Source organism: Syngnathus floridae, chromosome 1 (genome assembly GCF_059516105.1).
Source record: "Syngnathus floridae isolate MCC-2025c chromosome 1, RoL_Sflo_1.0, whole genome shotgun sequence".
Classification (NCBI taxonomy): Eukaryota; Metazoa; Chordata; class Actinopteri; order Syngnathiformes; family Syngnathidae; genus Syngnathus; species Syngnathus floridae.
Window position 1 is genome coordinate 27,245,648 of NC_142413.1, and position 17,975 is coordinate 27,263,622.

At 41.8% G+C, this 17,975-nt stretch overlaps 2 protein-coding genes across 11 annotated transcripts in view; one reads left to right on the forward strand and one right to left on the reverse strand.

Annotated features, from left to right (window-relative positions):
* tctn1 (tectonic family member 1) overlaps positions 1 to 17,975 on the forward strand; it is a 232,908-nt gene that overhangs the window by 213,968 nt on the left and 965 nt on the right. The gene's annotated exons all lie outside the window — the stretch shown is intronic.
* The window catches only part of hvcn1 (hydrogen voltage-gated channel 1), a 74,057-nt gene that overhangs the window by 11,032 nt on the left and 45,050 nt on the right, over positions 1 to 17,975 (reverse strand). The gene's annotated exons all lie outside the window — the stretch shown is intronic.

Below are 17,975 nucleotides of genomic sequence, written 5' to 3' on the forward strand. Positions count from 1 at the left end.
CATTTTTCAACTTATTCAACCCATTCCACCTTTCAACTGTTCATCATTTTCCTACCTATTCCACAACTTCCCACTTACCCAAAATTCCAAATTTTCAATTTTGAAATTCACACCCAATTTTCCCAAATTTCCTTTTTTCCTTGTAATTTCTACATTTTTCAACTGATTCAACTCTTTTCAACATCATTCTGCAGCATTCCCCAAGTATTTGTTTAACCTCTTCACCTTCACACGCAATTTCTTCAGGAATTGCAAATTCTAGTTATTATTATTGTGTGAAGGCGATGGCCTTCACACATATGTTATTCTACACCATTCTCTATTATTATTATTATTGTGTGAAGGCGATGGCCTTCACACATATGTTATTCTACACCATTCTCTATTATTATTATTATTATTATTGTGTGAAGGCGATGGCCTTCACACATATGTTATTCTACACCATTCTCTATTATTATTGTGTGAAGGCGATGGCCTTCACACATATGTTATTCTACACCATTCTCTATTATTATTGTGTGAAGGCGATGGCCTTCACACATATGTTATTCTACACCATTCTCTATTATTATTATTATTATTATTATTATTATTCTTCTATTTTATTCCCGCCACTTTTTTGTCCCGCTTCTTCTTCCACATAATTCATCCGATTCACTCCGTTCCACTTTTGACGTATTCCAAATATTCACGAGATGAGCGCTTCCATTTTTCTCGTTCCGAAAATTTTCCGATTTCGCAAAATTCGCGAATTTACGACAAATTTTTCCCCATTCATTCTCAATGGCAGATTCGACATTTCACATTTACGTCATTCCCCTTTTAAATTCACCTCATTCAGCACATTCAAATCACATTCGGAATGATTCTCGACATTCCCAAAATTCCCAAATTCAAAAATTTCACGTTTTCACGTTAAAAATTTCGACAAAATTTCACAAAATTTGGTTTTTCACCTCTAATTTCTACATTCTTTGACCGATTCAACCCATTCCAACTTTCAACTGTTCATCTTTTGCCTACCTATTCCACACCTTCCCACTTACCAAAATTTCCCAAAATTTTATTTTGAAATTCACACCAAATTCTACAAAATTTTTTCACTCTAAATTCTACATTTTTCAACCGATTCAACCCATTCCAACTTTATTCACTTTGGTCACTTCATCCTTACCATATTCACCCCTTCACCCCCACTTCCACTATGCTTACACAATTCAACCCTTGACCCCCACTTCCAGTGTGGCGGCCATCTTGGATTGACCCTGAAGTGCTCCCAATGAACCTAGAATGAACCGGAAGTGCCCCAATTCGAACCGGAAGTGACCTTAGGTAAACAGGAAGTGACCTCAGGTAAACCGGAAGTGACCCCAAATCAAACCGGAAGTGACCCAAATCAAACCGGAAGTGACCCCAAATGAACCGGAAGTGACCCCAGGTAAACCGGAAGTGACCCCAAATCAAACCGGAAGTGACCTTTTTAAACCGGAAGTGACCTTTTTAAACCGGAAGTGACCCCAAATAAACCGGAAGTGACCTCAGCAAGACCGGAAGTGCCTCTTATCAAACCGGAAGTGACCCAAATAGACCGGAAGTGACCCAAATAAAACCGGAAGTGACCCCAAATCAAACCGGAAGTGACCTTTTTAAACCGGAAGTGACCTTTTTAAACCGGAAGTGACCCCAAATAAACCGGAAGTGACCTCAGCTAGACCGGAAGTGCCTCTTATCAAACCGGAAGTGACCCAAATAGACCGGAAGTGACCCAAATAAAACCGGAAGTGACCCCAAATGAACCGGAAGTGACCTCAAGTAAACCGGAAGTGACCCCAAATCAAACCGGAAGTGACCTTTTTAAACCGGAAGTGACCTTTTTAAACCGGAAGTGACCCCAAATAAACCGGAAGTGACCTCAGCTAGACCGGAAGTGCCTCTTATCAAACCGGAAGTGACCCAAATAGACCGGAAGTGACCCAAATCAAACCGGAAGTGACCTTATTTCAACATTAACTGCCCTAAATAGCTACATTAGGCGCTAACTTTTGCATTTATTGTCCGATTGAACCCGTTTCAACATTTTAACCCCAAAAGTGAACCTCCTGAAGCCGTTTTTTATCGTTTTGTTCCAAATTTCAAAAAATTTTGGCGCAATTGTTTTTTCTTTTAATTCCCACTCATTCTCTATGGGGATTCAAGATTTGCTCTAACTTCTACATTATTTAACCGTTTCAACCCGTTCCAACTTTCAACTGTTCATCTTTTGCCTACCTATTCCAAAATCTCCCACTTACCAAAAATTCCAAACTTTCAAATTTGAAATTCAACCAAATTCACTAAAATTTTGTATTACACTTCTATTTTCCACATTTCTCAAGAAATTCAACTAATTTCAACATCATTCGGCATCATTCCCCAAGAAGTGATTCAAAGTATTCGCCTTCACACGCAATTTCTCCAGAAATTGCATTTTCTAGTTATTATTATTATTATTATATTTTATTCTCCACACTTTTTTGTCCCGCTTCTTCTTCCACATAATTCATCCGATTCACTCCGTTCCACTTTTGACGTATTCCAAATATTCACGAGATGAGCGCTTCCATTTTTCTCGTTCCGAAAATTTTCCGATTTCGCAAAATTCGCGAATTTACGACAAATTTTTCCCCATTCATTCTCAATGGCAGATTCGACATTTCACATTTACGTCATTCCCCTTTTAAATTCACCTCATTCAGCACATTCAAACCACATTCGGAATGATTCTCGACATTCCCAAAATTCCCAAATTCAAAAATTTCACGTTTTCACGTTAAAAATTTCGACAAAATTTCACAAAATTTGGTTTTTCACCTCTAATTTCTACATTCTTTGACCGATTCAACCCATTCCAACTTTCAACTGTTCATCTTTTGCCTACCTATTCCACACCTTCCCACTTACCAAAATTTCCCAAAATTTTATTTTGAAATTCACACCAAATTCTACAAAATTTAGTTTTTTCACTCTAAATTCTACATTTTTCAACTGATTCAACCCATTCCAACTTTATTCACTTTGGTCACTTCATCCTTACCATATTCACCCCTTCACCCCCACTTCCACTATGCTTACACAATTCAACCCTTGACCCCCACTTCCAGTGTGGCGGCCATCTTGGATTGACCCTGAAGTGCTCCCAATGAACCTAGAATGAACCGGAAGTGCCCCAATTCGAACCGGAAGTGACCTTAGGTAAACAGGAAGTGACCTCAGGTAAACCGGAAGTGACCCCAAATCAAACCGGAAGTGACCCAAATCAAACCGGAAGTGACCCCAAATGAACCGGAAGTGACCCCAGGTAAACCGGAAGTGACCCCAAATCAAACCGGAAGTGACCTTTTTAAACCGGAAGTGACCTTTTTAAACCGGAAGTGACCCCAAATAAACCGGAAGTGACCTCAGCTAGACCGGAAGTGCCTCTTATCAAACCGGAAGTGACCTTTTTAAACCGGAAGTGACCCCAAATAAACCAGAAGTGACCTCAGCTAGACCGGAAGTGCCTCTTATCAAACCGGAAGTGACCCAAATAGACCGGAAGTGACCCAAATCAAACCGGAAGTGACCTTATTTCAACATTAACTGCCCTAAATAGCTACATTAGGCGCTAACTTTTGCATTTATTGTCCGATTGAACCCGTTTCAACATTTTAACCCCAAAAGTGAACCTCCTGAAGCCGTTTTTTATCGTTTTGTTCCAAATTTCAAAAAATTTTGGCGCAATTGTTTTTTCTTTTAATTCCCACTCATTCTCTATGGGGATTCAAGATTTGCTCTAACTTCTACATTATTTAACCGTTTCAACCCGTTCCAACTTTCAACTGTTCATCTTTTGCCTACCTATTCCAAAATCTCCCACTTACCAAAAATTCCAAACTTTCAAATTTGAAATTCAACCAAATTCACTAAAATTTTGTATTACACTTCTATTTTCCACATTTCTCAAGAAATTCAACTAATTTCAACATCATTCGGCATCATTCCCCAAGAAGTGATTCAAAGTATTCGCCTTCACACGCAATTTCTCCAGAAATTGCATTTTCTAGTTATTATTATATTTTATTCCCGCCACTTTTTTGTCCCGCTTCTTCTTCCACATAATTCATCCGATTCACTCCGTTCCACTTTTGACGTATTCCAAATATTCACGAGATGGGCGCTTCCATTTTTCTCATTCCGAAAATTTTCCGATTTCGCAAAATTCGCGAATTTACGACAAATTTTTCCCCATTCATTCTCAATGGCAGATTCGACATTTCACATTTACGTCATTCCCCTTTTAAATTCACCTCATTCAGCACATTCAAGCCACATTCGGAATGATTCTCGACATTCCCAAAATTCCCAAATTCAAAAATTTTACGTTTTCACGTTAAAAATTCAGACAAAATTTCACGAAATTTCGTTTTTCACCTCTAATTTCTACATTTTTCGACCGATTCAACCCATTCCAACTTCCAACTGTTCATCTTTTGCCTACCTATTCCACAACTTCCCACTTACAAAAAAATTCCAAATTTTCAAATTTGAAATTCAACCAAATTCTTCGTAATTTCGTTTTTCTACTCTAATGTCTACATTTTCAACCGATTCAACCCATTCCAACTTTCAACTGTTCATCTTTTGCCTGCCTATTCCACAACTTCTCACCTACCAAAAATTCCAAAATTTCAAATTTGAAATTCAACCAAATTCTCCAAAATTTCGTTTTTCTACTCTAACTTCTACGTTTTTCAACCGATTCAACCCATTCCAACTTTCAACTGTTCATCTTTTGCCTACCTATTCCACACCTTCCCACTTACCAAAATTTCCAAATTTTCAATTTTGAAATTCAACCAAATTCTACAAAATTTGGTTCTTCTACTCTAATTTCTACATTTTTCAACCGATTCAACCCATTCCAACTTTATTCACTTTGGTCACCTCATCCTTACCATATTCACCCCCTTCACCCCCACTTCCACTATGCTTACAAAATTCAACCCTTGACCCCCACTTCCAGTGTGGCGGCCATCTTGGATTGACCCTGAAGTGCTCCCAATGAACCTAGAATGAACCGGAAGTGCCCCAAATCGAACCGGAAGTGACCTTAGGTAAACAGGAAGTGACCTCAGGTAAACCGGAAGTGACCCCAAATCAAACCGGAAGTGACCTTTTTAAACCGGAAGTGACCTTTTTAAACCGGAAGTGACCCCAAATAAACCGGAAGTGACCTCAGCTAGACCGGAAGTGCCTCTAATCAAACCGGAAGTGACCCAAATAGACCGGAAGTGACCCAAATCAAACCGGAAGTGACCTTATTTCAACATTAACTGCCCTAAATAGCTACATTAGGCGCTAACTTTTGCATTTATTGTCCGATTGAACCCGTTTCAACATTTTAACCCCAAAAGTGAACCTCCTGAAGCCGTTTTTTATCGTTTTGTTCCAAATTTCAAAAAATTTTGGCGCAATTGTTTTTTCTTTTAATTCCCACTCATTCTCTATGGGGATTCAAGATTTGCTCTAACTTCTACATTATTTAACCGTTTCAACCCGTTCCAACTCTCAACTGTTCATCTTTTGCCTACCTATTCCACAATCTCCCACTTACCAAAAATTCCAAACTTTCAAATTTGAAATTCAACCAAATTCACCAAAATTTTGTATTACACTTCTATTTTCCACATTTCTCAAGAAATTCAACTAATTTCAACATCATTCGGCATCATTCCCCAAGAAGTGATTCAAAGTATTCGCCTTCACACGCAATTTCTCCAGAAATTGCATTTTCTAGTTATTATTATTATTATTATATTTTATTCTCCACACTTTTTTGTCCCGCTTCTTCTTCCACATAATTCATCCGATTCACTCCGTTCCACTTTTGACGTATTCCAAATATTCACGAGATGAGCGCTTCCATTTTTCTCGTTCCGAAAATTTTCCGATTTCGCAAAATTCGCGAATTTACGACAAATTTTTCCCCATTCATTCTCAATGGCAGATTCGACATTTCACATTTACGTCATTCCCCTTTTAAATTCACCTCATTCAGCACATTCAAACCACATTCGGAATGATTCTCGACATTCCCAAAATTCCCAAATTCAAAAATTTCACGTTTTCTCGTTAAAAATTCCGACAAAATTTCACGAAATTTCGTTTTTCACCTCTAATTTCTACATTTTTCGACCGATTCAACCCGTTCCAACTTCCAACTGTTCATCTTTTGCCTACCTATTCCACAACTTCCCACTTACAAAAAAATTCCAAATTTTCAAATTTGAAATTCAACCAAATTCTTCGTAATTTCGTTTTTCTACTCTAATTTCTACATTTTTCAACCGATTCAACCCATTCCAACTTTCAACTGTTCATCTTTTGCCTGCCTATTCCACAACTTCTCACCTACCAAAAATTCCAAAATTTCAAATTTGAAATTCAACCAAATTCTCCAAAATTTCGTTTTTCTACTCTAACTTCTACGTTTTTCAACCGATTCAACCCATTCCAACTTTCAATTGTTCATCTTTTGCCTACCTATTCCACACCTTCCCACTTACCAAAATTTCCAAATTTTCAATTTTGAAATTCAACCAAATTCTACAAAATTTGGTTTTTCTACTCTAATTTCTACATTTTTCAACCGATTCAACCCATTCCAACTTTATTCACTTTGGTCACCTCATCCTTACCATATTCACCCCCTTCACCCCCACTTCCACTATGCTTACAAAATTCAACCCTTGACCCCCACTTCCAGTGTGGCGGCCATCTTGGATTGACCCTGAAGTGCTCCCAATGAACCTAGAATGAACCGGAAGTGCCCCAAATCGAACCGGAAGTGACCTTAGGTAAACAGGAAGTGACCTCAGGTAAACCGGAAGTGACCCCAAATCAAACCGGAAGTGACCTTTTTAAACCGGAAGTGACCCCAAATAAACCGGAAGTGACCTCAGCTAGACCGGAAGTGCCTCTAATCAAACCGGAAGTGACCCAAATAGACCGGAAGTGACCCAAATAAAACCGGAAGTGACCTCAGGTAAACCGGAAGTGACCCCAAATCAAACCGGAAGTGACCTTTTTAAACCGGAAGTGACCTTTTTAAACCGGAAGTGACCTCAGCTAGACCGGAAGTTCCTCTAATCAAACCGGAAATGACCCAAATAGACCGGAAGTGACCTAATTTCAACATTAACTGCCCTAAATAGCTACGTTGGAAGCTAACTTTTGCATTTATTGTCCGATTGAACCCGTTTCAACATTTTAACCCCAAAAGTGAACCTCCTGAAGCCGTTTTTTTTCGCTTTGTTACAAATTTCAAAAACTTCTGGCGCGATTGCTTTTTCTTTTAAATCCCACTCATTCTCTATGGGGATTCAAGATTTGCTCTAACTTCTACATTATTTAACCGTTTCAACCCGTTCCAACTTTCAACTGTTCATCTTTTGCCTACCTATTCCACAACCTCCCACTTACCAAAAATTCCAAACTTTCAAATTTGAAATTCAACCAAATTCTCCAAAATTTAGTATTACACTTCTATTTTCCACATTTCTCAAGAAATTCAACTAATTTCAACATCATTCGGCATCATTCCCCAAGAAGTCATTCAAAGTATTCGCCTTCACACGCAATTTCTCCAGAAATTGCATTTTCTAGTTCTACTTATTACGCTCACTTTTTTGACGCTTAACTACTTCCACATAGTTCAACCGATTCACTCCGTTCCACTTTTCACTGATTCCAAATATTCATGACACGGCTGCTTACATTTTTTTCGTTCAAAAAATTTTCCGTTTTCGCAAAATTCACAAAATTCCGGCAAATTCTTCCCCATTCATTCTTAATGGCAGATTCAACATTTCACATTTTTGTTGTTCCAGTTTGAAATTCACTTATTTCAACACATTCAAATCACATTGGGGACATTCCCAAACTTGCCAAATTCAAAAATTTCACGTTTTCACTTTTAAAATTTGCACAAAATTTTGCAAAATTTCACAAAATTTAGTTTTTCACTTCTAATTTCTACATTTTTCCACCGATTCAACTCGTTCCAACTTTCAACTGTTCATTTTTGCCTACCTATTCCACACCTTCCCACTTACCAAAATTTCCAAATTTTCAATTTTGAAATTCACACCAAATTTTCCAAAAATTTAGTTTTTCCCTTCTAATTTCTACATTTTTCAACCGATTCAACCCATTCCAACTTTATTCACTTTGTTCACCTTATGCTTACCATATTCACCCCCTTCACCCCCACTTCCACAATTCAACCCTTGACCCCCACTTCCAGAGTGGCGGCCATCTTGGATTGACCCTGAAGTGCCCCAATGAACTCGGAATGAACCGGAAGTGCCCCAAATCAAACCGGAATTGACCCCAAATGAACCGGAAGTGACCTCAGGTAAACCGGAAGTGAGCCCAAATCAAACCGGAAGTGACCCCCAAATCAAACCGAAAGTGACCTTTTTAAACCAGAAGTGACCTTTTTAAACCGGAAGTGACCTCAGCTAGACAGGAAGTGCCTCTTATCAAACCGGAAGTGACCCAAATAGACCGGAAGTGACCCAAATCAAACCGGAAGTGACCATATTTCAACATTAAGTGCCCTAAATACCTACATTTGCACTAACTTTTGCAAATTTTGCCCGATTAAACCCATTTCAACATTTTAACCCCAAAAGTCAACCTCCTGAAGCCGTTTTTTTCCTTTTGTTCCAAATTTCAAAAAGTTTTGGCGCATTTTTTTTTTCTTTTAATTCCCATTCATTCTCTATTAGGATTCAAGATTTGCTCTAACTTCTACATTTTTTAACCGATTCAACTCGTTCCAACTTTCAAGTGTTCAATTTTGTTTTTCTACTCTAATTTCTACATTTTTCAACTTATTCAAGCCATTCCACCTTTCAACTGTTCATCATTTTCTTACCTATTCCACAACTTCCCACTTACCCAAAATTCCAAATGTTCAATTTTGAAATTCACACCCAATTTTCCCAAATTTCCTTTTTCCCTTGTAATTTCTACATTTTTCAACCAATTCAACTCTTTTCAACATCATTCTGCAGCATTCCCCAAGTATTTATTCAACCTCTTCACCTTCACACGCAATTTCTTCAGGAATTGCAAATTCTAGTTATTATTATTATTCTACTTATTCCGCTCACTTTTTTTACGCTTAACTACTTCCACATACTTCAACCGATTCACTCCGTTCCACTTTTCACTTATTCCAAATATTCATGACACAGCTGCTTACATTTTTTTCGTTCAAAAAATTTTCCGTTTTCACAAAATTCACACAATTCCGGCAAATTCTTCCCCATTCATACTTAATGGCAGATTCAACATTTCACATTTACATTGCTCCAGTTTGAAATTCCCTTAATTCAACACATTCAAATCACATTGGGGACATTCCCAAACTTGCCAAATCCAAAAATTTCACGTTTTCACTTTAAAAATTTGCACAAAATTTTGCAGAATTTCACTAAATTTAGTTTTTCACTTCTAATTTCTACATTTTTCCACCGATTCAACTCGTTCCAACTTTCAACTGTTCATCTTTTGCCTACCTATTCCACAACTTCCCACTTACTAAAAATTTGAAATTTGAAATTCAACCAAATTCTCCAAAATTCCGTGTTTCTACTCTAATTTCTACATTGTTCAACCGATTCAACTCATTCCAACTTTCAACTGTTCATCTTTTGCCTACCTATTACACAACTTCCCACTTACCAAAACTTCCAAATTTGAAATTCAACCAAATTCTCCAAAATTTCGTTTTTCTACTCTAATTTCTACATTTCTCTACCGATTCAACCCATTCCAACTTTCAAGTATTCATCTTTTGCCTACCTATTCCACAACTTCCCTTTACAAAAAATTTCAAATTTTCAAATTCAACCAAATTCTCCAAAATTTCATTATTCTACTCTAATTTCTACATTTTTCAACCAATTCAACACATTCCAGCTTTCAACTGTTCATCTTTTTTCTACCTATTACACAACTTTCCACCTACCAAAAATTCCAAACTTTCAAATTTGAAATTCAACCAAATTCTCCAAAATTTCGTTTTTCTACTCTAATTTCTACATTTTTCAACCAATTCAACCCGTTCAACTCTTCATCTTTTGCCTACAAATTCATGCCAAATCCTCCAAAATTTTGTTTTTCAACTCTTATTTCTATATTTCTTAACCCATTCAACCTGTTCCAACATTCAACTGTTAATTTTGAAATTCACCACAAATTCTCCAAAAATTCATTTTACACTTCTATTTTCTACATTTCTCAAGTAATTCAACTCGTTTCAACATCATTCGGCAGCATTCCCTAAGAAGTTATTGAAAGTCTTCGCTTTCACATGCAATTTCTCCAGAATTTTCATTTTCTAGTTATTATTGTTATTACCATAATTATTAACTGATTTATTATTTTATTTATTTATTTATTTATTTATTAGATACTAACATGGTGTTTTGGAAAAAACAGATTTCCATCCCCGCTGTAACTGTATTTACCTAAGCACGTTGATAAAATTATTCGTAGCATTGTTAATGAAAGAAAAAGAAAAATAATGATAGCAATATATTTAACAATGGAAGAAAATTAACCTACTATAGTTATTATACTCATAACTCACTTCCTGTACATGTTAGGGTTTACAGTTGTTACCAAAGTCCATTTTGTACGTCTGAGGGTGCCCCACAGGCCTCCGTTTTTGAGCCATAGGTCGAACGTAGCGGGACAGTGCTCCACTCTATGGGACAGACACTTTTTTTTTTTATTTTTTTTTTACTGGTGTAAGGTGACCTTAAAATCTCACCGGGCCTGACGTTTGTGCTAAATTTGGTATGTTTTGGTTCACATTTAGTTGCTCAAAAATGCAATTCTTTATGGAGAATACTGACAACTACAACTGTGAGCACCTTTAAAGGGCTTTCACAACCCTGTCCATGTTGGGATACTCGCATGTTGAGGCACGTGCATGTTTGGGGTACTTGTGTAGAGCGACTTCCTGTAAGGACTAGCATGTGGCTTTGAAAGTGTTTTCTGTAGGTACCGTATTTGCCGGTGTATTAGTCGACCTTTTTCGATCCAAAATCGACCGAAAAAAATCGACCTCGACTTATACACCGAGTCATAAAATTTAACTTCGTATTCATCGCTTCAAATGTGACGGTAACCAAGGCCGTTTCTCATGCATCTCATTGTGCGTGGGTGTGCGTCCGTCAGGCTCATCAAACAGCGAGAAACTGAATCATTATAAAGCGTTCGTCGCATTAACACGCATCCTCAGCAACAATTTCAAATATTGTCACCTCAATAACGGACATCGAAAGCCAGGCAGCGACGATGACTGCTAGGGGGAAGTACTGGGTATTGAGCGAATGTGCGAGTCATCGCGCGTCAAGCAACGACAATAACTACCGGTACGTAAACATTCAATCGCCATGTCTAAATGAATGTCGTTGGCACTTAGAAAATATTCGCCAAACTTGGCCAGACTTCCAGGGGAAGAGGCCGAATTTTCACTTGTTCTGGCCGACCGGAGGAACCAGCCGAGGCGGACACTTTACGGCAGTTGAGTCGTTGGCACTTAGAAAATATTCGCCAAACTTGGCCGGACTTCCAGGGGAAGAGGCCGAATTTTCACTTGTTCTGGCCGACCGGAGGAACCAGCCGAGGCGGACACTTAACGGCGGTTGAGTCGTTGACACTTAGAAAATATTTGCCAAACTTGGCCGGACTTCCAGGGGAAGAGGCCGAATTTTCACTTGTGGTGGCCGACACAAGGAACCAGCCGAGGCGGACACTTTACGGCGGTTGAGTCGTTGGCACTTAGAAAATATTCGCCAAACTTGGCCGGACTTCCAGGGGAAGAGGCCGAATTTTCACTTGTGGTGGCCGACACGGGGAACCAGCCGAGGCGGACACTTTACGGCGGTTGAGTCGTTCGCACTTTGAAAATATTTGCCAAACTTGGCCAGACTTCCAGGAGAAGAGGGCGAATTTTCACTTGTGGTGGCCGACATGGGGAACCAGCCGAGGCGGACACTTTACGACGGTTGAGTCGTTGGCACTTAGAAAATATTCGCCAAACTTGGCCGGACTTCCAGGGGAAGAGGCCGAATTTTCACTTGTGGTGGCCGACACGGGGAACCAGCCGAGGCGGACACTTTACGGCGGTTGAGTCGTTCGCACTTTGAAAATATTTGCCAAACTTGGCCAGACTTCCAGGGGAGGAGGCCGAATTTTCACTTGTGGTGGCCGACATGGGGAACCAGCCGAGGCGGACACTTTACGGCGGTTGAGTCATTGGCACTTAGAAAATATTCGCCAAACTTGGCCAGACTTCCAGGGGAAGAGGCCGAATTTTCACTTGTTCTGGCCGACATGGGGAACCAGCCGAGGCGGACTCTTTATGGCGCAAGAGCCGTTGGCACTTAGAAAATAATCGCCAAACGCTTTTCGGAAATAGCGACGATGAAGACGAATTTTGAACTCTATGTACCGGCAATCACTTTATAATTATAATTTGTTGTTTCTTAACTAAAAATAAACCAGTTTCTAAGAGTGTTCATTGTTGTTAGTCTCTCTCGGCGTGTTATATCACAGTGTCATGAAGTAAATAATATTTAAAATGGCGTATAGATCGCTCGCTACAAACTCGCGAATTTGAACACATTTCGTCAATAAATTTCGCATATTTCTGATTGAATTTTGAAGTTTAATATAATGCAACAATTGAGCTCGACCTATACAAAGGATATATCATAAAATCGTAAATTTCCGTCAAATTTTAGGGGGTCGACTTATACACCGAGTCGACTTATACACCGGCAAATACAGTATGTTATATATGTCTCCCAACCTTTACAAATGGACAGTATCATTCAACATTTTAGGGTCTCCCAGACAATTTCTAATTGCACAAGGGTTTTCAAGGGTTTTCTAATCATCCATTAGCCTTCCAACACAATTAGCAAACACAACGGACCATTAGAACAGTGCTTCCCAACCACTGTGCCGCGGCACACTGGTGTGCCGTAAGAGATGTTCAGCTTTGCCGTGGGAAATCTTCCAATATTAATTACGGAGCACATTGTAAACAACGCCTTAAAAATGCCTTCTTCCTGCTGCACTGAGGTCCCCTCTCCTAGCCTATCTATAAGCTTTAAATTTGACAAAGTCCAATTCGAAGACACTAGAGATTCATTTTAGCGGATTTTGGTCTAATCTCAAAAAGAATGAAAAATCTATCTTCGTCTACATGGCGTTCTTGGTCCCCACGGGCAGCCCGCAGTGCCAAGCACTGACGAGGGATGACCACTGCTCTGTGTCAAGACGACCGCTTTATAGGCCTCCGTACGTGGGTTCTAAGCCAGTTAGGTCACGTACCAGTTTTTCTACTAGGTCTACCTTGTGTTATCCCATGACTGATTCTAAAATAGACTGCAGCACCATCTCCGACCGGATGAGGTGACCTCCGGGTCAGGCTCATGCGTGAGATCACAGTCTTCCACCAAATAGTCATCTCTTTGTTCTTACTCAACCCTCACTACATTAATGTGTAAATGGAACAACGTTAAGTACATGTTGGATATCGATTAAATATTGCAGCAATAATAACTTGTGTAGTAATGATCAACTACATTCATAACTATGATCATGGGTACTCCTTACGTTAGCATGTTATTATATTGCTTAAGCCGTTACAATTCATATTATGACGAAGCAAAATAATATAAAATGATCCAAAATTGTGTGTTGCTATGTGTAATTCAGAACAGGTCGTGATTCTCTAGTCAATAACTTTTTAACTATCAATTTACTATGTCAAGTTAATCTAACTTTGGCACATCTTCTGGTGAAATTTGGAACTGCAATAGAGGTTGACTAGTTCAGCCAGTTACCCTCCTTTTACCAGTTTAACAAAAGTTAATTTTGAGGAACTAACTTCTAAGTAACCCCTCCTATGCCCCCAATAGGTCTCTTTTCTGGTTTGGAAATGCATTTGAACCAATTCGTCTAGGCCAATCCAATAAACATTTACGCACCATCCGTATCATCCTAGCCACTATGTCACTTGACAAGGGACTCCCAGACTTCCTTCTCCCCAGCCACTTCATCCAGCTCATCCAGGGGGATCCCAAGGCGTTCCCAGGCCAGCTGAGAGACATAGTCTCTCCAGCGCGACCTGGGTCATCCACGATGTCTCCTGTTGGTGAGACATGCCCGGAACACCTCCCCAGAGAGGCGTCCAGGAGGCATCTGGTGAGATGCCCGAGCCCCCTCATCTGGCTCCTCTCAACGTGGAGGAGCAGCGGCTCTACTCCGAGTCTCTCCCGGATGACCGAGCTTCTCACCCTATCTCTAAGGGAGAGCATGGACACGCTGCGAAGGAAACTCATTTTGGCCACTTGTATCCAGGATCTTGTTCTTTCGGTCACGACCCATAGCTAGTGACCATAGGTGAGGGTAGGAGCGTAGATCGACTGGTAAATTGAGAGCTTTGCCTTTTCGCTCAGCTCTCTTCACCACGACAGACTGCATTACAGCCGATGCTGCACCAATCCGCCTGTCGATCTCACGCTCCATCCTGCCCTCGCTCGTGAATAAGACCTCAAGATACTTGAACTCCGCCACTTGGGGTAGGTTCTCTTTCCCGATCCGGAGAGGGCATTCCACCCTTTTCCGACAGAGTACCATGGACTCAGATTTGGAGGTGCTGATCCTCATCCCGACCGCTTCACACGCTGCGAACCGCTCCAGTGAGAGCTGGGGATCACAGCTTGAAGAAGCCAACAGCACCACGTCGTCTGCAAAAAGCAGAGATACAATGCTGAGTCCCCAAACCGGACACCCGTAACACCTCAGCTGCGCCTAGAAATTCTGTCCATAAGAGTTATGAACAGAATCGGTGGCAAAGGGCAGCCTTGGCGGAGTCCAACCCTCAGTGGGAACGAATCCAACTTACTGCCGGAAATGTGGGCCAGACTCTGGCATTGATGATACAGTGACCGAACCGCCCTTATCAATTGGTTTGGCACCCCGTACTCCCGAAGCACCCTCCACATAACTTCCCGAGGGACACAGTCGAATGCCTTCTCCAAGTCCACAAAACACATATGGACTGGTTGAGCGAACTTCCATGCACCCTCGAGGATCCTGCCGAGGGTATAGAGCTGGTCAACTGTTCCACGGCCAGGACGAAAACCACACTGCTCCTCCTGAATCCGAGATTCGACCTGCCGACAGACCCTCCTCTCCAGCATCCCTGAATAGACCTTACCACGGAGGCTGAGGAGTGTGATTCCTCTGTAGTTGGAACACACCCTCCGGTCCCCCTTCTTAAAGAGGGGAACCACCACCCCAGTCTGCAAATCCAGAGGCACCGTCCCCAATGTACACGTAATGCTGTAGAGGCGTGTCAGCCATGACAGCCCCACAATATCCAGAGCCTTTATGAACTCCAGGCGGATCTCTTCCACCCCCGGGGTCCTGCCACCAAGGAGTTTTTTAACTACCTCAGTGACTTCGACCCTAGAGATTAGAGAGTCGGCCTCATAGTCTCCAGGCCCTGCTTCCACAATGGAAGGCATGTAGGTGGAATTGAGGAGGTCTTCAAACTATTCTCCCAACCGACTCACGACGTCCCGAGTCGAGGTCATCAGCACGCCATCTCCACTGTAAACAGTGTTGACGGTGAACTGCTTCCCCCTCCTGAGACACCGGGGATTGCCACCACGACAGGCACCAACGACCTTACGGCCACAGCTCCGGTCGTCCGCCTCAACAATGGAGGCGCGGAACATGGTCCACTCTGACTCAATGTCCCCCGCTACCCCGGGACGTGGGAAAAGCTAAACCGGCGGTGGGAGTTGAAGCTCTTCCTAACAGGGGATTCTGCCAGACGTTCCCAGCAGACCCTCACAGAGCGTTTGGGTCTGCCAGGTCGGACCGGCATCTTCCCCCACACAATCACGTCCTTTCGAGTCTCACCGTCATTGCCCACGTGAGCATTGAAGTCACCCAGTAGAACAATGGAGTCCCCAGAAGGAGCGTTTGCCAGCATTTCCTCCAGGGACTCCAAGAAGGGTAGGTACTCTGAGCTGCCGTTTGGTGCATAGACACAAATAACAGTCAGGACCCGTCCCCCCACACAAAGGTGGAGGGAGGCTACCCTCTCGTTCACCGGGGTGAACCCCAATGTGCAGGCGCCCAGCCGGGGGGCAATTAGTATACCCACATCTGCTTGACGCCTCTCACCGTGGGGAACTCCAGAGTGGAAGAGAGTCCAGCCCCTCTCGAGAGGGCTTGTACTGGACCCCAAACTGTGTGTGGAGGCAAGTCCGACTATGTCTAGTCGGAACTTTTCTGCCTCGCACACCAGCTCGGGCTCCTTTCCAGCCAGAGAGGTGACATTTCATGTCCCAAGAGCCAGCTTCTGCAGCCGGGGATCGGACCGCCAAGGTCCCTGCCTTTGGCCGCCACCCAGCTCACACTGCACCTGACCCCTTTGGCCCCTCCCACAGGTGGTGAGCCCATGGGAAGGGGGACCCACGTTTCCTTTTTTGGGCTGTGCCGGGCCCCATGGGCAAAGGCCCGGCCACCAGATGCTCGCCTTCGAGCCCTGCCTCCAGGCCTGGCTCCAGAGGGGGGGCCCCGGTGACCCGCATCCGGGCGAGGGAAAACGCAATCCATTTATGTTTTTCTTCATAACAGGCTTGTGTGAGCCGTGCTTTGTCTGGCCCCTCACCTAGGACCCATTTGCCATGGGTGACCGTACCAGGGGCATGAAGCCCCAGACAACATGGCTCCTAGGATCATAGGGGCACGCAAACCCCTCCACCACGATAAGGTGACAACTCACGGAGGAGTAATAATTTGTGAATGCTAAGAAAGAGAGCTTATATTCGTCACAATACATGTCATGAGCCAGAGGAGACAAATCCTGATAATAGTCCTTATGATTTCTCTGCGGCAACTGTCATGGCGAAAGAAGGCAGGATATTTTGTTGGGATGACCAGCATGGATTGGTGGAATATTTGGAGGTTTACAGTTGCAGAGGACAGTTGCAGCGGAGCTGTAGTTTAACTAATGAAGCGGAGAGATTTAACTATGCGTTCTGCTAAATGGGAAGAACAGTTCCTGGTCTTCTCAATCCACCCCAACTTTGGCCACAGCACTCTTACAAATTTCCTCTAGGATGTGTACCAATGGAACTCCAGCCCAGTGTTTAAAGCAGATGAACTCATTGTGGTTCTAGATCAGTGGTTCTTAAAAAAAACTGGGTTCAATTGAACCCTAGGGGGTTGGTAAGTCGGTCTCAGGGGTTCGGCCACTGCGAAGGTCCGAACACACCTGATTTATTGTGTAAATTCATGACGGCGCATATCTGAACTGGTCTCGCAAAGGCAACAGCAGAAGTCACACATATTTGCAGGTATGTAATTTGTTTTGAGTTCATGCATTATGTTGGTTATGTTCTTTGAACAAGGTGATGTTCATGCATGGCTCATTTTGTGCACCAGTAATAAACATTGATGTCTTGAATTTGAAAAAAGAAAAATGTCACTAAAGAGGGGTTCGGTGAATGCGCATATGAAGCTGGTGGGGTTCGGTACCTCCAATAAAGTTAAGAACCACTGCTCTAGATGAACGTCATAAACACTATAACCAATAAACAGTAAAGTCACATTTTTTTCCAAAACATCACTGTCAAAACATTGCATTTGTGCTGCATGACACTAAAATGACGTTGAATGGCAAAAATTCAAATTATAATTCAGGGAAATGAGTCAAGGGATCTTGTATAGCAAACTGTCAATTCATATGCACCTTTCATGAAGGGAATAGACATTTATTTCCACATGTAATTTATTAATGCAGATATGCAGAGTTAATAGCAGCTCATACAATAGGGAGC